General features: G+C 34.4%; 1 protein-coding gene across 5 annotated transcripts in view; it reads right to left on the bottom strand.

Annotated features, from left to right (window-relative positions):
• The window catches only part of LOC138310711 (uncharacterized), a 91,289-nt gene that overhangs the window by 31,646 nt on the left and 32,051 nt on the right, over positions 1-27,592 (bottom strand). For 3 of the 5 annotated variants that reach the window (XM_069252046.1, XM_069252045.1, XM_069252044.1), the window contains exon 3: positions 4,975-5,043. The exons of 1 other annotated variant lie outside the window; for it this stretch is intronic. The gene's annotated coding sequence lies outside the window, so the exon portion shown is untranslated. Of the gene's footprint in view, positions 1-4,974; positions 5,044-13,768; positions 13,909-27,592 lie in introns of those variants that run through there. One more of the 5 variants, XM_069252047.1, reaches the window with a different exon arrangement.

The raw sequence follows: 27,592 nt of genomic DNA, 5'->3' as shown, positions 1-27,592 counted from the left end.
ACGTGGTCTTTATTAAACTTGAATTAGTTTTATTTGTTTAACCTCCCTATTATCAACCCGGGTCATTTAAGGAGATGTCATGTTTGTTGATGAAGGAAAGCCGGAGTAGCCAGAGAAAGAACACCAACCAGCGGTCAGTACCTGACAACTGCCCCACTTGCGATTCAAACTCGCAACCCGGAGGTGGAGGGCTTGTGGTAATATGCTGGGACATGTCAACTACTCAACTACCGCATACCCTAGCTTCATACAATTTCAAAGTCGTTACTGAGGCAGATTATATCATCCTTCAATGAACCCTAAAACAGTTAACTTTATAAACATACAATTACTATGGCAGTATATTTTTAAATTTAAATTGATAAGTCATAACTTTTGAATTACTCAGAACTTGATTACAAAAGATATTTCAAACATTTTTACTGAACCACAACATATACTGCACTCTTTTAAATGGATAATTGGTATTTGATTAAACCAATTTCATAGACAATTTCTCGAGGGAAATCAGGTTTATTTTCTTTTAATTAAAGGCGTTATAAGTAATGTGTGAAAACAACATCTTAAACCTTATATTTTACTCTTTGATCCGAATGTATACATGTACTTTATTTGACCCAATAAGCATCCATGGTGCTTAAAATTGAAATAAGTAAGGGGGGCTCTTAATGGATTTCAATTTCATAATATTACAGCACAAAGTAAGCCATAAATTAATAAGCAAAAGAACTTCAACAAAAAGAAAATTCTTATTTTCTGTCTGCATTTAATTCAAGGTATCAGGTTAGTGAATTTATCTGCTGTATTGGTTCAAGAAATGCTCTGAAATATTTCCAGAACTTATCTTGAACTTGAGTTCTAGAACTATGTATTCATACTTCGTTGGTTCTAGAACTGTTCTTGATAATAAGTTCTGGAATTATTCTTAAACTTGTTGGTTCTTGAAATCAATAACTAGTGTTTTTGAACTTAAGGCCATTTAGCGTTCTAAAATTATACCTGAAGTGTTCTTGAACTATTCAAGAACAGATCAAGAATGTTCTTGAACACTTATTCAAGACCAGTTCAAGTATAATTCTTGAACAGTTCCTGAAAATTTCGCAGAGGGTCAGGCATAAAAAATGCAGAGGAGCATTTATATTAATGGGGACACTTATAGGGTTGAATACAGTATACACTATAGATATACTTTATTTTCTGTATAAGGACATGCCAGCTAGGCATGGGAGGTGGCAGAAAGCTGGAGTTACCTGAAGAAAAAACACCGACCTACTGTCAGTACTTTGCAACTGGTCAACATGGGATTCAAACTCAAAACCTAGAGAGACAAAGACCTAGTGGTAATGTTTTTGGAACACCTTAACCACTATGTCACCACAGATCTCAAAATGTCGCAAAAATCTGTCCTTAAATATTGATCTGGACAATTTTTTTTTCAAAGATAGGTTTAATGTCCTATTAACAGCCAGAGTCTTTGTAAGGACGTGCCAGGTTTGTTGGTGGAGGAAAGCCGGAGTACCCAGAGAAAAAACCATCGACCAGCAATCAGTACCTGGCAACTGCCCACATGGTATTCAAACTCGCAACCAAGAGGTGGAGGGCTAGTAGTAGTAATATGTCAAGACATCTTAACCACTCTTTCTCCTAAATTTGTTGCCTGAGGTGGGATATCACGAAGGTGGACCAAAACGGAGTTACAGCTACTGAGACACATGTTATGGTGTACACATTGCCATTTTAATTTTTTTCTTTTATGTAACAATTGATTTGAACAAGTGTGAATGGAAACTAGGATACAGACACATGGTTCGCACAGATTTTCAAACCAAAATTCCAGCACTTTTCAAGCACTTTTCCAGCACCTTTTCTAGATTTTCGAGCACTACTTTTTTCTTCTACATTGGACTTGAAATCAGAATTTTCAGAAAACATGCCTACAATTTTGCAAGCAATTTGTTAGTACAATTTTGTAAGAGTAATTAGATTCAATTACACATTCTTATCAAACAACAAAGTCATCCCAAGTAATGTCTGATTACTGAAATTATGATAAATTGATTGACAACAGAGCTTTTGCCAGTGTTCTGGGAGCATGAAGTTTCAATTCCAGCACTTTTCAAGGATTTAAAGAAAAATTCCAGCACTTTTCAGCACTGACCCAAAATTCAAGCACTTTTCCAGCACTGACCCCAAATTCCAGCACTTTTCATCTTCTGTACGAACCATGAGACAAATGTCAAAAGGCCATAAAAAGTTTTCTTAACAGTAAATTCACAAACAGGAAAAAACATGCAGGTGAAAATTTAATTTTCACAACATATAACACAAAGAAGGATGTGGACATCATCGTTGTCACCACGTTATGCAAATAAAATGTTTCAAAAAGGATATTACAAAACAGACATTCTGAAAGAGTGCCATCTAGTCATCTTGATATTGCTCAAAAATGAACAGGCACTTAAAGAAACCAAATTTCACAAATTTATTGCTCAAAGTAAGTTTGCAAAAAAATCAAATATAGTTTTACAAAACACGACATTCTGAAGGAGTACCTTCAATTGAAATTTGGCCTCAAAAAGGGGGAGGGGTGCTAATTGGGACAGGGGCACTTATTGGTACATATTGAATACGGTATATTTTTAAACAAGACCAGGAAGGATAAACTTCAAAATCATAGTATACAATACACAATTAAAACACAATAAAACTTTAAAACCTTTACAGCTATTTGTCTTCGCCGTAGACATACAAGGATATTTAAACAATACATGTGCCTACGCAGATAGACTATCTCACATATACAAATTGTGCATGTACAGCATGTTCACCCCCGTAGACATATTTGGACTCTTCTGATTCAAAGGCTAGAAGAGTTCATTATGAATTTTTAGGGGTGAAGGAGTCTAAATTTTGAGGGGGCTGTATAGTGCTTTGTTTAAATGTCTCTTTGACAAGGTTCTTTCCTGTGTATTAGATGTGTATTGTTTCTTTGTGATGAATACAATTCGATAATGACTGATCAAGCTGTACTTATATACCAAATGGTAAAATGGATTTTATCATAAGCTCGGTCACCAACTACTTAACTTACAACAATCACATATATCCCCAACTTTATCAAGGCTGGTCGTGCTTTTCTAGTTTAATTCTTCCATTTTGTTATTACCGTATTCGCCGTAATTACCGCCCCTCCCCCTAAAAGCACTCCTTCCCTTTCCTGGAGAAGAGTTGAAGTTGTATATAAACGCCCCATCCCATGGATTTCACAATGTTTTACAACATGTGATGCCTCTAACATCAGCATTGTATCCCATATTACATGAACTTGCGAGTCTTTTACATGTGAATCACGACATAACAATGCGTCTTTAAGGATAAACGACATATGCATGTTTACTGTAGCAGTTTAATGCACTATGATGACAGAAAGATTTAAAATATGGCTGACTTTTTGGTTCGTTAATAAGCAGCCCCTTTGTTACAATGTTTGCTGTTAATTATGTTAATTGCATTAATTACGGCGAATACGGTGATACAAAATAGGAGATGAAAAATGATTATAAAATTCACCATCTCATAATAAATAAAGTTTTTAATTTTCAATCTTAAATTTAATGAATATAAACTTTCGAAAATTGATGATCTCTACATATACAGAAAGCCTACATTGACTTCCTTGGATTGATAATGCTGCCTACCTACTGAGGAAATTCCGCCGAGTTTTAAATTTCCAGGAAAGATTTTAGTTATCATTTTTGATAATTAAAACATAGCTGAATGTCGTCTTTTGCTGTTACAATACCCGATTATCAGCTAAATATCGATGACCATAATGTTACTTAATTTCAATGAGAAAATAACCGATTTCAAATCATGACTGTGTGATGCGTTTGCATGACTGCATGTTGACTCAGACTGTGTTGTGTCTCCTTGTGATACTGGAAACTAAAGCCATATTTATTATAGTGCTATCTCACTGAAGCATGTTTCTGTATTTATTACATATTTAGAAATATCAAAATTTCCTAATTTTTTTTATAACTTCTTAAACTTTTTCCAGAAATAGATCTTGCTCATGAATGAACAGTTGTGTATGGCTCCGCTTACGATTAGGATCTAGGATTTAGTGAAATGTACTAAGTCAGGTTTTACATCAAGCTAAAAAATACCTACAATCTTGATATAAAATCCCCCTTCACTAAGGTTGAAATATATGCCATTAATGCTATTAAGAAACAACTTAAATGTTGATGACATGTCATGACAGCTAAAAACATATAACTTCAAATTTTTCAGATTTTTTTTTGCAAGATAACTTAAACCAACACAGAACATAAATGGTTTTCTCATCAAACACCGAATGATTATAATGTTAGACCATTGCTTAAGTTGTTTTAAAATTTTTAGCTACGGATGACTGAATTCAGAGATCTTTCGATATCAAAACTACATTTTAACCATTTAAATGTTAACTATATCAAATAACACAACAGGAATTTTAACTACAAATTGTTGACAGAAACATCAACAAATTATCAGTGAAATCTTTTTATCATTTAGAAGATCAACAAATCATAGCAGTGTGTGACTTTAAATCCCAGCGTTTCTTAAACTTAAGGAGAAAAACATCACTATCTTTATATATATACACCATATATTCTTCTTTGAATTAAAGGTAAAATTGAACACTATCATTTTCTCCCATAATGACTTTTTTTAATTCATCACTCCCCTCGCTCCCACTCCCAACCCCCACCCTATACTGAAATTGGATTCACATTCTATGGTTGGGTCAGTTCATGATGTAATTTCAGGTATAAATAAAAGATTTTCTTTTTTTACTGCACTATCGTTGTCTTCTGTGTGCACCAATGGACAATAGCAACTATTTTTGTGTAAAATAGCATAGAAAAGCTCATTTATTTCATCAAATTTACCAAAAATATTTACCAAAATAATACATGCATTATTTACCTTTTAGTAATTGTTTCCGTCATTTCCAATCCCTTGTTGCTGGTGTGCTAGCCAAAAATTGTCTAATTTCTGAAACACATGGGGAAAAAAATCTCAGATAAATAAAAATTGTTCATGAAAAGGTTCGAGCTTGAAATTCATGAATTCATATCATATCATAGAATTTTGTAATTGTGTTTCTGATTCCCAAACCATGAAATGCTGAGGTAGCTATCAGCTTCTGAAAAAGAGAACTTGTCTAAAAAAAAGCCTGGTGACATATATACCCCATATACCTCACCCATTTATATTTATATTTACTTTGAAATAATATGTACAGTATTCACCCTCAGCCTCCCCGCCCTATACTGTAAGTACCTCTCTCCTTTTTGATGTCTCATTTTCGCCGACCTCTCATTAAATGCAGATCGAAAATATGAAAACCAATGATTTCTTTATTTGTTTTCCTGAAGTTTGTAAATTGATTTATGGCTTATTTTCTTCAGTGATGTTGTGAAAGGAAACTTCAAATTCAGTCCTTTTAAGTACCTATTGATTTCTTTTAATTACACAAGTAATTAAGTGCCCTGGGTGCTCATTGATTTGAATTGATTCTAATACTTTATATGGTCATATAATACTTACCATATACGATTATATATAATACTACAAAACGTTATGTCCTAAATATAAAATAGTAATAAGTTTTAAGCCACAAGGAGTTATCTACCTTGCACAGATGTATTGAACCCATACATATTATAATATATCTATACAATATACCTAACTGGGGATTCCAGTTAGTTTATAATGGCTTTTGTATTGAGAATCATAATCATTTTAGGCTTTGTCTAGATTGTACATACAGATACATTATATACATGTATGTATACCATATTCAACCCAATAATTGCTCTGCCGGTATCAGGAATCAGACAGTCCCTCTCGCTTTGTCCTGCTGGTATGCAGACACATTACATATACCGTATTCGACTCAATAACCACTTTTGTCCTATCAGCACCCCCCTCCCCCTTCCACACACATTTATAATAGTACTATATCAATGTAGATAGAGTAAACACATCCATAACTTTTATAGTCATCCTGAGTTATTTCCCTTGAAAAATTCAAACCAAATTCACCATAATAAAATCTTTATGTAAGAAGAGATTTTAGTTTAAGTATCCTTAATGGAACTTCAGAATTATGAAAGATGAACTCATTTCCACCCTGAAATTTCATAATGAACTGTTCCAGTCTTTGAAACAGATGAGTTCAAATACATCTTTAGGGGTGAATGAGTTACAACCCAACTTTATAATTTTGGAAGTATCCACTACAGAAATACTTTCTCACCTGGCCGTCGTTAACTACCTGTATAAATGGTAGACACCTGTATGTATGGACTCTATCACCTGTTCAAAATTCCTACTTCACAATTTTGTCAAACTGAAGAGGCCCAATAAAATAAAATCTTTTGTTTTATGGACCATCGTTGTAAACTGACATCCTATAATATCTAATGGTGCAAGAGGATTTTCGTTGATTTCGCTCACCTTTGCTAAAATGTTTACAATCTAACATTCATTTATTTGAAAATAAACAGTACAATTTTTTATTAAAAAACACAAAATGGCGTCCCCCTTTATATTAAAGGATCACCAGATAGTATGTACGGCCATGCCTCGTGCTCGTTAGTGCACGTGTACCTATCAAATGTCTGAAGCAGACGACATGGAGTAGACTTCCTGGTATCATACATAATACTGACCTTTTACAGGTTTCAGACCACACTGTTAACAATAGAACCCTTATATATAACAATACTTCAGATGTTGATTTATACTCTGATGGATATGAACTGAAGAGCAGATACATATATTGGTAAACATGTACTGTATACTAGGATATTTTGGCGTTAAGACATTTTGGCATTTTTGTATCAATACAGGATATATAGTTAATTTTCGGGTCGTTTCAATATGTGCTTTGTTAAATGGCTCACTTTGTGCAATAATGTTAATGTAACCGCGGTGAATAATAGCTGCAATAAACCGCTTGGCTAGAGAGAACTTCTCTTTAGCTCGATCAGTTGAGTGTCAGACTAGTAACCCAGAGGTCCCTAGTTCGAATCCTGGCAGAGGCAGTGATAATGTTTGTATCAAATCATGTGCTCTGTTATATTAAGGCTATAATCCAAAATTGATTCTATTAAATGCCCCCTCATTTTTTTATCTTTTTAGTTTCCCGGGAGCTTACTGGGTCCAATAGGTTAAATATTTATGAATTAATAGTGAGTCAGATAACAATATTGTCACATTTAAGTATTTAAAGTTAACAAAGAAAAAATCCCCAATCACCATAATACTGATACAACATCTGTGATATTGAGGTAATTCAACGTCAGCCTTTGTATGTATTGATGTGATTTAATGTTATTGCTATATATAAATAGCCAGTGGTCAAACGTTTACCTGTGTATCATTTACAGTCTGGACGTCATCGCTGGTCAAGCGTAAAAACCACTTACGATTTTATAATGTAAACATCCTTTGATTTTGAATCAACAAAAACATCACAGAGTTACCGAATTAAGATCTACTTAGCGGCTATAGGTGTTGATTCATGGGGGAGATTTATTCCTACGTATCTCAAATTTCTGGTTCTTGTCACTTTTACATCAAACTTTGATCTGATCCTTCGTATACCATCTGTAACCTATTCACCCCTTCAATCCCATAATGAACTATTCCAGTCCTTCAACTGGAAGAGTCCATATGTGTCCTTCAGGGGTGAACAGGTTTAAGTAATGTTTTGTTTTGCCGGATGACGTGGGCAAAATAAGATTTACTGTCGATTTGTCCAAATTTCCAGTGATTTTGACCACATATTTTGATATGGTTTTGTAACATCGCAACCATGGGATTTGGTGGAACAAATCAATTGTAAATTGTATTTTACCCACATCGTTTGAAACCCCCATATTTGTCTGTGCTTTTTTCCGAGGAGCTCTGGCTTATTTTCCTCCATCAACAAAATCTGGTGCCTCTTTTAATGATCAAATTTAAAGCAGTGCATAGCTTACCCAGGTGAACAAAAATCAAACAAGCCAAATTTCTATTGTAGGATCATGCATGCAATTATCCTTTTTAGCTCATTTGAAATATATTTAAAACTGGTTTCATAAACCAGTTTTTGGTTAATTATGAAAAGAACTTTAAATTGAGTATATGACGTTAGCTTTACGCATATATATTTGAATATAATCTAAAAAATTTCATATTATAGCAATAAGAAAATATAAGTCTTAAGAAAAGACATAGAAAAACATCAAAGGTTTTATATATGTTTATATGCAATATTGGTTGCCAAGTTTGCTAACATACGATATATAGACTCATGTGCAAATACATTAATTTCATTCTTTTATTATCTGAAACCTGTTTGAAAAACTAGTCACTCCATTCATCTTAATTTGTTCTTGAATTTACTTGAATATTCCTTCATCATTCTGCAACAATTAAAGGTCATAAGGTCAAGACGCAACAAGACTTAAAATGTTTGTCTTTGCCTCAATTTGAAATCTAAATACAGTAGGACAGATTGTGTTTTTTTTTATTTGTGTCCTATTTTTCTACCCTGGGTCATTTCAGGACATGCCAGATTAAAGGGTCACAAAGATATAGCACTGACCTACGGACAGAATTGGATATCTGCCCTAAGTTGGTTTTGAACTTTCAACCAGAAATGGGCTATAGCGGCAATGTGTCATAGACTCATAACATCTAAAAACTTTGCCACAGTAGCTTCCGACAGGATGGGAGTACAAGAAAGGACAGATATTGGTAATATTATATGCCCCCCCCCCCCATCTTTTCATGACATGGTGTAAAAACAGCTTCTGATTGTATTCAATAGGGTTAACTTCTGGTGTGGCTTAATTATTTTTTGTTTGCATATTACAGAGAAACCTCGCTTGTGGGTAGGTTTCCATTGTGATGTCATTAGTTTGTGAGCGAAATTTACGTCGTTTTCTCAGAAAAGTATAACATTGAGCACACAAACACATGACGTCACAATCAATATCTATCGGCAAGGGCAGACAACTCTGTAATGTGCAAATACAGAATAGCCATCACTTTTATTGGTGTTTTAAAAGAACAGAGAAAGATACACATTCCTGTCGAGTGTTGATACCAGGAATCAAATCTGGGTCTCCGAGTGGCTTGAAATGACTTGCCTCAATAGTTTTCTGAACCTTTCAAAGCACCATGAACTCTTATTGGGTCCAATACGGTGAATTACAATTCCAGAAATATTTTATAAGACAATGGTGTTGTAAACAATTGGAGTTTAAATGATTGATGTGAAGGTTAGACCTATAATGTGTGAGAAACAACTTGTTATGAAAATGAAATGTCACATTAATGTGTTGTACACAAACAGGTTATCTCTAATTGAGGCCACAGACATTATGAAAGAAAACGGAAAATTCCAGTAACGAAGCCAAGCGAGCAAAATTTTTTTTTTAATTATCTTTAGCTAAAAACAAAACACATATGTCTCCAAGAAAACTTGTTTGTTTGTTTAGTTTTATGAACCATTAACAGCCAGGGTTATGTAAGGATGTGCCCGGGTTAATGGTGGAGTAAAACCAGAGTACTCTGAGAAAAACCATCAACCAACAGTCAGTACCTGACAACTGCCTCACATTGGATTGAACTCACGGCCCAGAGATGGAGAGCTTGTAGTAATATGTTGGGAATGGAAATCCATGTATTTATAATAATTATAAATATTTAAAATTGACAAACAATTTAAAATTATCCCTTTCTTTTTTTTTACCTTAGAGATTTAAAATGATAAACGACTTCATTTTGATCTAATATGCTGCATTTATATGAACGCTCAAGAATATCTGAAATATTTCTTAAATAAGGTCGCTGAAATACTAAAGAAGTAAACATAAAACCGAACAATTAAAGTATTCAGAATATAAAGTAAATAAACCACTAATAATACTTTTCATGAACCATAACGATCAAATCTAGTTAATAAAAATTTGTTAAGTAGATGTTATATGTCAATGTTGTAAACCAAATTACGAACGTTCATTCCTTCGGGCAAAGTCTCGCAGTAAACATTAAACAGATGTGTATTCAGTAAGGTCACATCCAAAGAGAAAACAAAAAGTGTTAAGAAATAATATTTGCAAAACTCTAAAGCTTAAGTATAAATACTTAGGTATTCTCTATTGGTACATGTCTTAATTTCTTACAGTTCAATACAAACGTAAAAAGTGAGTACTTACAGTTCATTGAAGAGTTCTGTTTGATCTAGGTCACGTAAATGCTTTAAATTTTAAGATCTAATTCTTTAAGCATTTATTGTTGTGCAAATATTTAGAGGAATGCCTGTGACCTTATTAACATTTACGGTCATTGAAAATGTTACACCAACAGCATTGATTATCTCCCCTGTTCAAAACTTGCGACGATGAAAGATAGATGTACAAGTCATATTGTTCTTTTATTGTTTAGAAAATTTCCCTAATTATATAATATCTATTATTTTAAGATAATGGACCACATGGATTTTTTCTTAATAGCAAACTGAAACAAATGAAAGTATTTTAATTACCATATTTTCTCAATTTGAAAGCTATTAAATTGCAACATATTCTATTTTCTATAGTTTGGAAGAAGGTTGCCACATAGAACCTTATAATGAAATATATGCCAGTATGACTTTGTTTAAATCTCAACAAAAGAAAATGTGCATTTTGAATGGGGGGGTCAGAATGATGTTGGATTCCAAAAGTCAGTCGAATATAAACATTTGAGAATTCTTTAACCAAATTATTTTTACATTTTGTTTTACAAATACATATAATGAGAGCAAAGCCAGCACACCTTTGACAGTAATGAACCACGATTTAAGCTACAAATGGTATATCTAATGATTTCAGATAATTTCATAAACACTTTAAGATATATATATGTATAATACAGGTACAACAAGGTAAATTGGATATAGATTTATTTTTAGATCTATATTCCTCATTAAATCATTAATTGGCGTATACACTATCTCGTTAATCAAGGGAGATAATCACCATATCTGAAGAAGATTCTCCTGGGAACTGGGTGAGCTGATCAAAGTAATTGATTTCAGTTCAGTATTGTTAGCTTGATTTACAAAATTAATCATAAATTATTTCCATCTATCGCTTTATCTTCATATTTTTTTTGATAAATTTATCTATATTATTTATATATTATAAGCAGGAACAATTTACTTATTGAAACTACATTTTTTTAAATAAAATATCTTTAAAATATCATTGCTATTTCATAAGTAAAAATGTTTTTGAGTTAACAAAGCTTGTTGGACTTTTCAATGTATTAAATATTCCACAACCAATTATTAGGTAAATTACCACTTAATACTGTAAATGCAGACTATCTCTCAACTAAAAAGTGTTGAGCAAAGTTCTTGTAAACTTTTAATGAGCTATATTATGTAAATTACATAACGGTATATATTGACCCTATAGACATTTTACAATATTACAAAATTTATCAAGGATAAGTTGGATTAAATACCAGTAGCTTTAGATTCTATGACGTAATGTTTACATAGTTATATTTTCTCATAGTCACTATGATTTGCAGCTAGGTGCTCCAGCATTTAATTTTACAAAATTACAAAATTACAAAACTTATCAAGAATAAGTTAGATTATATACCAGTAGCTAGTAATATTTACATAATTATTATCTTATAGTAACTATAACTAGGTGTTCCAGAATTCAATGTCTAGTGTACAACTCTTTCGTTCTCTTTCATCAAAAATTGTTTATATTACTACAGTAACTTTGAAGAGTGTGGACTAAACATTAGGGACGGCCATTTCATTTCCACCTTTTCAAATTATACCTGCATTTGTAATATAGTGTAATTAAATTAGTCTGTTTTAAGATAGATTGAAGTTATCTGAAGATATCTGTATTATTTTTAGTAATATTTTACTCTCCAGGATTTAATCAATGAAGTTCCAGATTTCACAGTTTATCCTACAGCAATCCTAAAATTGATCTTGCAGAATTCTGCTCCAATATAGAAAAAATGTTGGAAAATATTGGATACTCAATAATTTGGATTTTCTCAGATAGTTTTTGTTTACTGTTTAAATATTATAATTCACAAATGACTACAGATGCTTTTAAGTAACCTAATATAGTGCGATCCCACTGAATCATACTGCTGTTTCCCAGGCCCCACCATATTACAATATACAACTATTACACTGTTCCACTTGTATCATGGGATGGACATTATTCTATATTGGGGCACAAACTGAAGTAAGCAGTTAGTTTTGATTGTCGGCCCCTTGGTCATTTCAGAAAATATTTCATAACTTTTTCTTAATGAAAAGTACTAGAACAGATGTCTTGTAGAACAGATGTCTTGTGGAATTATGCCCCTAATTAAAAAAGAAGTTGGAAAAAATTGAACACTCAATATAAAAATATTTTTAATTTCTTCATAGATTTTCACAGCTTATACAATATTTATATTTATTTTCAAATGACTGCAGATATTAGTAATCTGATCTTTGTAATAAAACAGAAATTAATTATTTATTGTATGAAATTTCTCCAGAGACATCACTCAAACTTTAAACATATTGAAAGTCCTGTAGTATTGTATACAATATATTTATTGTCAATGGAAAGGTTTTAGTATTTATTGTCCATCACAACAAAGAAATCATCTGTTCTACTATAGAATATGACAGGACAAAAACCAATAAAATATATTTCAAAACAAATCTTTTTAAAGTGTTCTACCCCACACAAACATGCTACACAATCAGACTTTATATAGAATGTCCCTATTTCCATCCGAGGAAATAATTGGCTTGTTTTGAGCAGATAATCTCTCGTGTTTTAACTTCACATTGCATGTGTAGTAAAAATTACAACAGCTGTGTAGCATTACATGACATTTGTGAAATTGGATTCCATCAGGCGAAAGGTGATTGTCAATGACAGTAGGTCAAGGTCGATCATTGATGTCACGGTTTGATTTTTATTTTGTTTATTGTTGTTTTTTATGGCCAAATGACAGTTGATGTGATTTAAGGGCAATGTCCTTGATGTGTTTCAAATAAACATAAATAAATTATGTATAATAAATATTTAATTAATTTTCCTTAGGATTTTTGTGTTGGTTAATTTTGATTTGGTGTTTTTTACTAAAAACTGCTAAGATCATGTCTAATGTTATGACGACACAGCTACTCATGCAGACCTTTTTGAACTGTGTTAATATGTTCGATAAAATGTTTCACTGTAAAAGGATTTATTGAAATCCCTCCCATAGACTTGAAACAAAAGGGCAGAACTCTGAAAATGGTCAAGTTAAATTGTTCCCATATAGATTACGTACTTGTAAACTGTATAAGGACTATTGCCATAAAGTCTCGTTGAAATCCCTTCGGTAGTGTATGAAGAGTAGTCGGTCGATTGTTGTGTCTACAGACGGATGGACAGAATCCAGTATATACCCTAAAACTTCATTGCTGGGGGTGGTTAGTGGGTGTTGGGGGTTGGTTGTGGGTACGGGGGTGGGGGGATGGTTATTGGGGGCCTTTATTAACATTTTGTCTAAAAAATATATATAAGTATACTTACTGTATGTAAATACAGTACATAACTTTTGTGTCATAATCTTCAAATAGAAAGCTGAAATACAGAGACAAATGTTAAAAAAAAAGAGATATATTCAAGTTTAAAATTGTATCACTCACCCACACATAATAGGTAATAATTTCATCTCCAGACCAGGTGTAGACCAATATCCCACAACAAAGGCCAAGGAATGTCACTCTCACCCCATTGTGTCAGAAAATGAGACAAAATATTAAACCATGTGCCTTAATTAGAAGGCCTGCTTTTCAATATTATCGACAATGGCTGCTTGTTATGGCTCAAAATGCCTTTAAATATCTGATGTTAAGAAAGATCGAAGTACAATTAAGACCTGGCTCTTAACAATGTTATATGTACACATATTCAATGCTAATCCGTATTGTTATACCACAAAAAAACTTTCCAGACCTACTGTGGTGTATTTGGCTGTCAAATTCACACAGCTCACAAACAAAGTCAGCCAGTTAGTTATAAATAGATACACGAATTAACTGGCAGTCTGTCAAATTGATCACAGCAATATAACTATGTTTATATGCAAAATTGTTTCAAAGCTGCATATATATTTGGCAAATAATCTTGTAAAAACATATCTGCATGATACATACTTAACCGTCTTAAACACCGCCTGCATAAAAAACAAGTTGAGTAATTAAATTACAACACATTTGCCAAAAAGTAATAAATCCTGGAATTATATCCCCTTTACTCTGCAGTTATCTCCCTTTAGATCAGAGAGTGATCTCCCCTTTACTCTGGAGTTATCTCCCTTTAGATCAGAGAGTGATCTCCCCTTTACTCTGCAGTTATCTCCATTTAGATCAGAGAGTGATCTCCCCTTTACTCTGGAGTTATCTCCCTTTAGATCAGAGAGTGATCTCCTCCCTTACTCTGCAGTTATCTCCTTTTAGATCAGAGAGTGATCTTCCGTTTACCCTTGAGTTATCTTTCCTTTAGATCAGAGAGTGATTTCCCCTTAACCATGAAATTATCTTCCCTTTAGATCAGAGAGTGATCTCCCCTTTACCCTGGAGTAATCTTCCCTTTAGATCAGACAGTGACCTCCCCTTTACCATGGAGTTATCTTCCCTTTAAATCAGAGTGATTTCCCCTTTACCATGGAGTTATCTTCCCTAAATTTAGATCAGAAGGTAATTAAGCTCCCAGTCTACCCTTATAGAGTAGTGTCCCCTTTTGAGATAAAAAGCAAAATCTGATGAAAATTTGATGAAATATTGAAACTGGAACATGAATGAAATATAATTTGTGACTGTTGATCTACCCTTGAATACAAGTTGTTTTGGAAGTTTTGAGATGAAGTAGTTGACACGAACGTTCGTTTAGAGTTACATACCAATAAATAGTGCTGTACGTTAAACAACTTAACACACAATATAAAACATTATATATAGAGAATTGTTTCTGAAGATACATGGTAAAATTAAGATCAAACAAATTAAAATGCTTAGGTGCAAACCATTTTTTTCTTTCTTTCCCAGTCACATATACATGTACACAATTAACTTATCAAAATTTCTACTTGAATGAACCCTTAAACCCAGCAATCATATGGTCTATTACCCCCCATTTAAAATCATATTTTCATAATACTGAACTCCAGGTAATAATACACACCTGTGTATGTTTAGGAAACTGACAAAGGTGTTACCTGTAAACGAGTAGTCACCAGGTAAACTATCAGGTACTTACATACAACAAAGGTCAAAATTTATTATTTGTTGTCAAACTGAACCCTGAATTTTTCTGTCAAAAATTGATTTCAGAATATTTTTTTCAGTTTTATTTTACATTAATTAATAGTACATAAATATCCCAGCTGCCAGCGGTTTTAAATTCCATAGTTTGGTAATGCATATAAAGAAACAAACTGAATTGAAACTAACAAATCATGAATAATATAAAAAAAATAACACAACAATATGACTATGATCAAACTTGCCAAGTCATGGTATCAAATGATGTCTCCACGAGTTAATTAACACACCTGATTAACGTAGAATAGTGGCTCCAAATCTTTGGAAAAAAAATTTGTTCAAAATACTGTGTTGTGCACATTTATTGTATTATAAAATTTCATTGATTTACCATAGAAGATCCTCCATTTTCAATGAAAATAAACATCTTCCAAAATGCTACGGTCACAACAGAGGTTTCTGGACATGGGACAATTGTGCCCAGCATTCCTGAAAACCCCAATATACCAACAATGATATTCAGCATTCCCATGATTATTTTCCTTGAATGTTGATTTTTATTCAAATTAGACAATTTATAAATTTTGGCCTTTTTAAAAGACAACAGACCTGCCATCTTAGTTTTCTCACAAAAAAATTGGTGGAGGTGAAAAACCTAAGGAAATCTGGAGTTCTTGGTGAAAAACCAACTACTATCTGTACCTCATGCTATACAGTGGACCCTCTATAATCTTGACACTTGCATCCTCATCTCAAACCATTGTATTCAATAGTCATTTATTTAAAGTCAATCAAATCTTGAAATCCGTCCTTAATGTGGGGTTTCCAGACTATCGGTATCTGGATTATCGAGGGTCCACAGTAGACCTTATAGTCTGACATTCCAGTCGGTTTGCCAACATTTCCAGAGGATTCTTCAGAGTATTGGTGTCCGAATTATCGAGGGTAAATCACTCTTAATCTAGAATTTTATCATTTTGGTGGCAAGCAGATACATTCCAGTCTTTTGTGAACCTAACAAAATATGTTGGCCTGCAACGCCACGTACCAAAGCTGACCTTTTTTATCAATGATCTTGAAAACGTGACACCTATGTATACAGTTTTGATATTTATAGTGTTTAGATGTGTTTTATTAGGTAAACAATCATATCGCAGGAGTATCACATCACAAAGAATAACAAAACAGACATAACTTGTGGGTCGCGTGGATGTACTCTTAAGAAAAAAACTTTATTATGTGCCGTTTTTCAAACATTCTGACACGATATTGTTTCAGTTGATATTGTAGCCCCATTCATGTGACGTCCTGGTTTCATTCATACTGTTTCATTATAATTATAGGCTGTGCAGACTTGGGTTATATATCTTCTACAACAAGGAAGAAGACTGCCAACGTTTTAGTTGTTTTATTATAATACATTATATTTTGCAATGAGGTGATTAAGATGTGTTTCAGAAAAAGAACATCTGAGAAAATTTATCCAGGAAGAGTTTCGTTGTAGATCTACCATGAAAACCTTAAACAACATGTATCTTATTTAGATAATTGTTTGTTTAATTAATTCAGGTAATTGATTAGAAGTTAATTGATTTCAGGATTCATCTTTCCATGTTTACATTTGCAATGTAACTGCACTAAGTAAACTAAGCAATAAAATTTAAACTACATTTTTTTAATTTTTTAATTTCTTTAACGTTATTTCTAATCTGAAGAATTTTTATGAACAGTAACACAGGGTCTTGGCACAGTCTTCCAACCAACGGTCAATATACATTATGTATTATATAATATCTATTGACTGTTGGTTGGAAATTTTTGCCAAGTCCCTGTGTAGATTAACATAAATAACCCACCTCAGTGACCTTGAAGATGAATGGATAAAAAGCTGATGACTTTCAAACGAAGGATATCACTCATAAAATATCACCTTGAAATTGAATTTGACTTGATAATACGACGTTCTTTTTGTAAACAACAATATAATTCAAATTTATGTCAAATATGATTCATGACCATGTACTAATTGACATAATGTTGTGATTAAATAAAGTATGTTTTAACACAAGTAACAAAGCAGGATAGATAGACAAATAGGGTATGGTATACATAATCAGGTACATACCGTATACACTGTACTTAGCGCCCCTTCCATGGTATACATAATCAGGTACATACCGTATACACTGTACTTAGCGCCCCTCCCATGGTATACATAATCAGGTACATACCGTATACGCTGTAATTAGTGCCCCTCCCATGGTATACATAATCAGGTACATACCGTATACAATGTACTTAGCGCCCCTTCCATGGTATACATAATCAGGTACATACCGTATACGCTGTAATTAGCGCCCCTCCCATGGTATACATAATCAGGTACATACCGTATACAATGTACTTAGCGCCCCTTCCATGGTATACATAATCAGGTACACACCGTATACGCTGTAATTAGCGCCCCTTCCATGGTATACATAATCAGGTACACACCGTATACGCTGTAATTAGCGCCCCTCCCATGGTATACATAATCAGGTACATACCGTATACACTGTACTTAGCGCCCCTTCCATGGTATACATAATCAGGTACATACCGTATACACTGTAATTAGCGCCCCTCCCATGGTATACATAATCAGGTACACACCGTATACACTGTAATTAGTGCCCCTCCCATGGTATACATAATCAGGTACATACCGTATACACTGTAATTAGCACCCCTCCCATGGTACACATAATCAGGTACATACCGTATACACTGTAATTAGCGCCCCTCCCATGGTATACATAATCAGGTACATACTGTATACACTGTAATTAGCGCCCCTCCCATGGTATACATAATCAGGTACATACTGTATACACTGTAATTAGCGCCCCTCCCATGGTATACATAATCAGGTTCATACCGTATACGCTGTAATTAGCGCCCCTCCCATGGTATACATAATCAGGTACATACCGTATACACTGTAATTAGCGCCCCTCCCATGGTATACATAATCAGGTACATACCGTATACACTGTAATTAGCGCCCCTCCCATGGTACACATAATCAGGTACATACCGTATACGCTGTACTTAGCAGCACCTTCCCATGGTATACATAATCAGGTACATACCGTATACACTGTACTTAGCGCCCCTCCCATGGTATACATAATCAGGTACATACCGTATACGCTGTAATTAGTGCCCCTCCCATGGTATACATAATCAGGTACATACCGTATACGCTGTAATTAGTGCCCCTCCCATGGTATACATAATCAGGTTCATACCGTATACAATGTACTTAGCGCCCCTTCCATGGTATACATAATCAGGTACACACCGTATACGCTGTAATTAGCGCTCCCATGGTATACATAATCAGGTTCATACCGTATACAATGTACTTAGCGCCCCTTCCATGGTATACATAATCAGGTACATACCGTATACACTGTACTTAGCGCCCCTCCCATGGTATACATAATCAGGTACATACCGTATACGCTGTAATTAGCGCCCCTCCCATGGTATACATAATCAGGTACATACCGTATACAATGTAATTAGCGCCCCTCCCATGGTATACATAATCAGGTACATACCGTATACAATGTACTTAGCGCCCCTTCCATGGTATACATAATCAGGTACACACCGTATACACTGTACTTAGCGCCCCTCCCATGGTATACATAATCAGGTACATACCGTATACACTGTACTTAGCGCCCCTCCCATGGTACACATAATCAGGTACATACTGTATACACTGTAATTAGCGCTCCCATGGTACACATAATCAGGTACATACTGTATACACTGTAATTAGCGCCCCTCCCATGGTATACATAATCAGGTACATATCGTATACGCTGTAATTAGCGCCCCTCCCATGGTATACATAATCAGGTACATATCGTATACGCTGTAATTAGCGTCCCTCCCATGGTATACATAATCAGGTACATACCGTATACGCTGTACTTAGCGCCCCTCCCATGGTACACATAATCAGGTACATACCGTATACAATGTAATTAGCGCCCCTTCCATGGTATACATAATCAGGTACATACCGTATACACTGTAATTAGCGCCCCTCCCATGGTACACATAATCAGGTACATACCGTATACAATGTAATTAGCGCCTCTTCCATGGTATACATAATCAGGTACATACCGTATACGCTGTAATTAGCGCCCCTCCCATGGTATACATAATCAGGTACATACCGTATACACTGTAATTAGTGCCCCTCCCATGGTATACATAATCAGGTACATACCGTATACACTGTAATTAGTGCCCCTCCCATGGTATACATAATCAGGTACATACTGTATACACTGTACTTAGCGCCCCTCCCATGGTACACATAATCAGGTTCATACCGTATACGCTGTAATTAGTGCCCCTCCCATGGTATACATAATCAGGTACATACCGTATACACTGTAATTAGTGCCCCTCCCATGGTATACATAATCAGTTACACACCGTATACACTGTAATTAGCGCCCCTCCCATGGTATACATAATCAGGTACACACCGTTTACGCTGTAATTAGCGCCCCTCCCATGGTATACATAATCAGGTACACACCGTTTACGCTGTAATTAGCGCCCCTCCCATGGTATACATAATCAGGTACATACTGTATACATTGTAATTAGCGCCCCTTCCATGGTATACATAATCAGGTACATACCGTATACGCTGTAATTAGCGCTCCCATGGTATACATAATCAGGTACATACCGTATACACTGTAATTAGCGCCCCTCCCCCTATAAGCACCCTTCCCCTTTTCTGGAGAAGAGTTGAAGTTTTAATAAACACCACCATCCTATGGATTTAATTATGTTCTATAACATGTCATGGCTCTAACATCAGCATTGTATCCCATATTGCATGAACAATCTTTTACATGTGAATCATGATATACCGTATTCGACCCAATAAGCGCCCAGGGCATTTGTAAAATTGAAAAATGAAAAGGTGCTGATAAGACGAAATTACTGCAAATAATCTATACAGTTTTGTATAGTTTTGGTCTTTGTTTATGCGTGGACAATTGAAATCGAGGCCTCAAAAAGGGTGAGGGGCGCTTATAGGGACATGGGCTCTTATTGGGTCGAATACGGTATATAATGTTCCTCAAAGGTTAAAACATGTACGCATGGTAAGTGAAATTGAGGTTTCAAAAAGGGGAGCAGAGCTTATAAGGACAATTAGGGTGCTTGTTGGATCAAATATGGTATTTCTCTTTCTTTACGTTTCCTTGAATATATTATTCACACACAAATATTACTACACAAGGGCAATTAAATCCCAAAAAAATTCCTTTAAGGAAATCAGAATAATTTCACATCCCACAAAACAAGAACTAGAGCAAAAGATATATACTAGAATGCTTTTTCCATAGTTTAATTACTTGGATGTACTTGAATTGCAAACTCATTATTTGAAAAAATTGGAATCTTTTAAAGTACAAAACTTTTTATTCTCACTTAATTAAGAAAAAAAAAACATGATTAAGTGAAAAATCCTAATGTATTACTTTCCCTAATAAAAAACAAAACATTAACTTACAAATTAAAATTTGATTAGAATCTGAACATTGATCCACAAAAATGTTCTTCACTTTTAAAACTTGTGAGAAAAAATTCTGAAATAAGAGTAAATTTACGATCTATTACCTCAACAAAATGTTTTGACAAGAGACATTATCCGAAACCAGGTCACAAGCTAGGTCAGAAATGTAAAGGACCAAAGTAAACATATGATCGATAGCGAGATAGCTCTCCCATGTATGACCAAGTTAAATTATACACTCATTATTCAGACTTAAAGCTGAAAGTCTTTTTTTTTTTAAATACTGAAACAAATTCCTTTTTTAATTCTTTAAGCTTATAGATCGAGTTGGTTGCTATGGAAACAACTTGGTGGCATATTTATTCATACATGCTGACTTTAATAAAATAAGGATGGAGTGTTTCCAACATATCATATTGTACCACTAGGTACTGGCCATTGGTCGTTGGTTTTTCTCCAAGTACTCTAATTTTTCCCATCTCTTAAACCTGGCATATCCATGTAATAATGACCATGGCTAAGTATAAACAATAAATTATACACAGAAGTTTCAAAAAAGTTTGAAACACTCCATAGAATATCTCGTTATACATGTAATTGTTTGACAGACAACTATTACAACAATGACAGACATTAAAAAATCAAAAATGGCAGCCTAATAGGTTGGTATAGTCATTTGGGTTGTCTGAAAATAAGCCCCCCCCCACACACACACACTTTTAGGGGTCTCATTTGCTTCATTTGCCATAACATTCAGTACTTCTTAATGTTTAGAAATCAATTATTTTGTTTCCTGTTGTCCTGAAACCTTGATCTTTATTTTCTTCATTTCAAATTATCGACTGCAAAAAGAACCCAACAATTTTATTTGTCTATAAATACATCATAGATTCCTAATGGTGTGCTGCAAAATTACTCTGATCATTATATGAAGATTGATTTACAAAAAATACAACTCTTCATTCGTATTTTCACAATAAAACGGTATCTTTGACCATTTGTTATCATCAGGAAGTATTCAATCATTGGTCGAATGGCTATCAGTTGGAAACTTGATTGGTCAATGTAATTGTTAGTGCTGCAGTGCAAGCTTCTTTATGACCCAGACTTGCAGCTTTCTGATGGTTGGCCCAGTGACAGTGAAAATCAATGTACCTGGTCTATATAAGGACAGAGTCAGCATTTACAACTAACAAATCAATGGTTTATACATTCCAGACAAGGAAATATTGAACCAAATATCTTAATCAAATACCGAAAAATATTGAACTGAATTGCCACCTAAAGCAGTAATGTCTTTCGGAAGTAGTGAAATCAAACCTTTAATACACCTGGGCTTGTCTTATCTCAAGAAAACCGCACGCTCAGCCACAAAATTAAGTCAATGGATCATAGATACTATTCAGGACTTTTAAGTGATACAAATTTTGCACTATCGTTTCAAAACAGCATGCTTAAGCAGAAAATTAAATTGATGGATCGTAGATACTATTCAGGACTTTTAAGTGATACAAATTTTGCACTATCATTTCAAATTCTTGTAAAGATTTATTTTCTGTGATTATACCAATAACAAATTTAATCGATGATTAGAAATTTTTATCAGAGATTGATAGATCAATATGCTGGGATTTAAACTCTGATACATATATTGAACCCACAATAAACACTGATAGCCCAGAAAACTCACAAACTTTAAGAAAATGTCCAGGAACAGATTTCCATAACTTGTTTTGGTACACATTTATAATTCTGGAAATTCCAATTCTTAATCCAGAATTACATTTTAACGAAGGGATATATATTACTTATCGATAGTAATCTGGACAAATCTATGTCACCTGGAGGCAAAAATGTGATGGTCAGCTAAGTTAGCATGTACAATAATGCACAGTATGTTATTTATCATTGATTCAACTCAATATCTACCCTGTCCCTTATAAGCCCCCCTCCCCCCAATCCCAAGTTAACCGCCCCTCTCTTTTTGGAAACTTCAAGTTCTTATTCACTTTGAATTGAAATATCTATTAAAATGCATGCTAATCATAACATATGAATATCATAAAGTTCTTTCATTTATATTTTTTTCATTTTTTTTTTTTTTTTTTTTTTCAAATTGAATCATTGATTAATTTGTGCTAGGTCTGCAATGGTCGTAATAGGCACCCTGTCAATTTCTGCAGTATCTTATGCACCCTATGCGGTTATTAGGTTTAATACAGAAGATTGGATTCAAAGTTTTTGGTTTATGGATGAAAATATGTATAAATTTGTCTATTCATATTCACTCAAATCTGCCCAAGGGGATATGGTAATAAACTAAGATGTCTTGAATTTGGACCCCAGCTCTCAGGCAATAGACAATTAAAAAGTAATTTTCCCAAGCCCTGTCGAAATGGTTTCACATTTAAAGGATTTAACGTCTAGCATTTTGAGGAAGAGAGAGAGACATACAATAGATATAATTAAGAAGCTCTTCTCATAGCAGGAAGCACACCTTCAAGTGTGATTCTGTCTCGAATTCCAGAATAAATTGAGCGGCCACATTCAGGGGGAGACAACTTCTTATTGTTATCTTGACACCTTCGATTGTTACCCATATCCAAGTACTTAAGGATTTTGACAAGTTGAAATTGATCCCTATTTTTGACATCTCACCTCCGATTGAAACTTGATCTGTACAGTTAAGTTGGTGCCTAGTGGGAGGTTTAGAGATTGACACTTCATACCTAACACTTGCTCAATCAACCATTACAATGTATTTTACTTATACCGAGAATTTAGATGTGGGTTGCATCAATTGCTGGTAAACTCGTGGTGACCTGAAGTGAAATCTTACAAAATTCTGAGATATGTTTGTTTCACTTCACATGCTTATGTTAACCCTTTCACCACTGTAGGCTATAATGGACTCATCCAGATCAATTGATGGTAGAGTCTACTAAAGTTCACATAGGGGTGAAAGGGTTAAGATGCTACTGGGGTACGGTACAGCAACCCTAAATAAAAGAACATATTAACTCTTTCACCCCTATGTAACTTTAGTAGACTTTACCATCCATTGACCTGGATGAGTCCATTATGGCCTACAGTGGTGAAAGGGTTAAGCTTCTTACTTAGCAGAAAAGTCCTTTTTTCAAGTGGCTACCCTACACTGCTATTTAACTGTATCGTAAGAAACCTTGCCCAGCATTATGCTTAGAAAGCACAAATGGAGATAAAGGGACTTATCACAATTTCTTAAAGTTTAAAGAATTGAATTAGTCTTTGAAATCTTCAAAAGATTTTTGACATTCCATTTAAATGAATACATAATCTACAGTAAGTTTCAAACAAGATACATGAAAAACTTTGAAAAAATTTTCTTATTGCATAATCGTGGACTTAACATGCTGTATGTTTGAGAATAATAAACCGCCATTGAGCTGCTCTAGGCTATTGGAAACACAAATCGTTTGAAGTTGAAAACAATTTAAATTTTTAATCTGTTGATCGTGTTTAGCACACCTACTTGAGGAGATTACAAATCTTTAGATGTAATATGTACAAATTGGTATACACATACAACTTTGTATAGGGAAACAGGACCCACAAGCAATCTCTATACATTTTGTATCAACATAAACTTTAGCTAGAGTTCAAATTTCAAAGTCATGACATGCTTGTTGACCTCTAAGCTAATTATAGAATATCTCTGATGGTAAAAAGCACGTCAGAGGTAGACAAAAGTGTTCCTGTTTCAAACGCAGAGCATTTATTGTGAGACGAATGATACTCGTAGCAGTTGTTCAACTTGATCACCAAACTAGTTTTTTTATTTAAAGCTAGCAACTTTTACTAGGTCGTAACCCATTTTTGGAAAACATTAAAAAGTTTATCTTACATCAATTGCAAAACAAGTTATATGATTGTTACAAATCACTCTGATCCGGATGTCAGCATGCAAGAGGTCTTTGAGTGGGAGAAAACCAGAGTGCTTGGAGGAAACTCATGTGATTGGACAGAAGACCCATGACCCTTTAACATCTGCGTCACAGATCAAACCCCTACTGACTAGGTGAAAGGCCAGTGGCATTAACCACTATACCACCCGATTATCCAAGAAAAAAACACCTTTATCCTAGCTGCAGTACTGTTAATAAGAAATGTCAGTAAGAAATAAATACTTCCATATATCCGTAGGAGAACTGGACTTGGTCGAACTTTCGCGACCAATTAGCTCAATCGGTAGAGCATCCAGCTATTGTTTGGAGATCTTTGGTTTGATCCCCTGGTCTGGCAGATATATTTTCTCCTTCTGTTACACATCAAAGTGGACTGGGACAGGACACAAATGTGTATACCACTATAACCTGTCACAGACATAACAACTGAAGATTTTTTTAATAAGCTCAAAGTTAAAATTTAAGCATACCTTGGTGACCTAACTTCTACAGAGCAGGAATCTGAGTAAAAAATGACATTATCAGGATTTTAATGATCAGGGAATCTGAAGATATTAACTATATTATCTGAGTATCAGTAAAGAACAGCCACTGTGAATAACAGTATATGATCAGGAAATCATTATCATGGTGTATGTATGGTGAACAAAGATATTGTCTTAGCTTATATGGCCAATATCCAAACTACTCAGAACATGGTCAATGAGGGATGAGGAAATCAATATACGCCGTCGTAATTAGTGTAAAAGTGATGTGGTCAGCAAATTCCTGGCTTATTATAGGATAAAATGTCTGGTACAACAAGACAGGAATGGCTTTGTTGTCTTATAATTCTTCGACTTATCATATTTTTTATCATTACCAAAGACAATAGGAGGATTAAGGGTTTACTTTTCTGCACATGCCTAGTTTAGGATGAAAAGGAAAGCAAGAGTAACCAGAGAAAAAATCACCAAATTACAGTTAGTATATTATTACTACCCTACAAGCGTTTCGAGCTCATGGTCCATGGCACAGCTCCAGAATGGAATGGCCTGGTTAAGGCCTCCTCTATAACATGCATATATGATGTAAAGCACACTTTTTGAGACTCTGTACGTTCCCTGCTGGTTGTGTCTTCTTGTGATGGTGGAAACTACTTTTGAGACTCTGTATGTTTCTGCTGGTTGTGTCTCTTTGTGATAGTGGAAACTACTTTTTGTGACTCTGTATGTTTCCTGCTGGTTGTGTCTTCTTGTGATAGTGGGAACTACTTTTTGTGACTCTGTATGTTTCCTGTTGGTTGTGTATTTTTGTGATAGTGGAAACTACTTTTTGTGACTCTGTATGTTTCCTGCTGGTTGTGTCTTCTTGTGATGGTCGAAATTACTTTTTGAGACTCTGTATGTTTCTTGCTGGTTGTGTCTTTTTGTGATAGTGGAAACTACTTTTTGTGACTCTGTATGTTTCCTGCTGGTTGTGTCTTCTTGTGATGGTGGAAACTACTTTTTGAGACTCTGTATGTTTCCTGCTGGTTGTGTCTCTTTGTGATAGTGGAAACTACTTTTTGTGACTCTGTATGTTTCCTGCTGGTTGTGTCTTTTTGTGATAGTGGAAAATATTACCTTCTTTATATTGATATCTCCAGGAGGTGTAGGAGTAGGTGTGGGGGTAGGACTGTTGGTAGGGGGATTTAGAGAGTCATCCCCACCCCCTCTAAATCAGTACTGGACCTATTGTGACCACAAATACACTCACTTGTCTTCCTCCAGGTACTGCTTTATCACTGTAGTATGGTTTGATAAGACTTATCGTCATATCAATAGCCAGCTAGGGTCATTTAAGGATATACAAGGTTTATAGTCAGAAGGAAAGCTGTATGATGATGAAAATCTTCCTCCGTCACTCTGTTTTGATCCCTACCCTCTATAAGCTGAGAAATTTTATTCCCCCTATATCCATCTAAATATTTGTATATCTATATGATAACAGCTGTTGTAACATCTTTCCATATATATACTTCTTTAGGTATAGAATAAATAAGAATTAAGATGTATATCACTCTATTTAATATAGCCTATCTCGTCCCGTCCCGATGATTATAGGAAGAGAATACATCTAAAACATTAAATGGTCATGTTCCTATACCTAATTCTATAGGATAGTTTATGACAAAACGTAACACAGATAGACTTGTTCAAACTCAATAAAGCTGATACAAGTTAAGGACAATGTAAATAAATATGTGTTTTCTAGGACAGTTATGACAAAACGTAACACAGAAAGACTTGTTCAAACTCAATAAAGCTGATACAAGTTAAGGCCAATGTAAATAAATGTGCGTTTTCTAGGACAGTTATGACCATACTCAATAAAGCTGATACAAGTTAAGGCCAATGTAAATAAATATGTGTTTTCTAGGACAGTTATAACCAAACTCAATAAAGCTGATACAAGTTATTTTGAGACAGTTATAACCAAACTCAATAAAGCTGATACAAGTTATTTTAGGACAGTTATGACCAAACTCAATAAAGCTGATACAAGTTAAAAGCCGATGTAATTAAATGTGCATTTTCTAGGACATAGATGTGTTTTCTAGGACTTACTGAAAAATAAAGTATAATTGAACCCAAGGTTAGCTCAATCTTGTTTAGGAAATGGATGTTTTTTCTTCCT

The sequence above is a fragment of the Argopecten irradians genome, chromosome 16 (genome assembly GCF_041381155.1).
Source record: "Argopecten irradians isolate NY chromosome 16, Ai_NY, whole genome shotgun sequence".
In the NCBI taxonomy this organism is placed as follows: Eukaryota; Metazoa; Mollusca; class Bivalvia; order Pectinida; family Pectinidae; genus Argopecten; species Argopecten irradians.
This window is presented reverse-complemented; position numbering and strand designations above follow the sequence as displayed.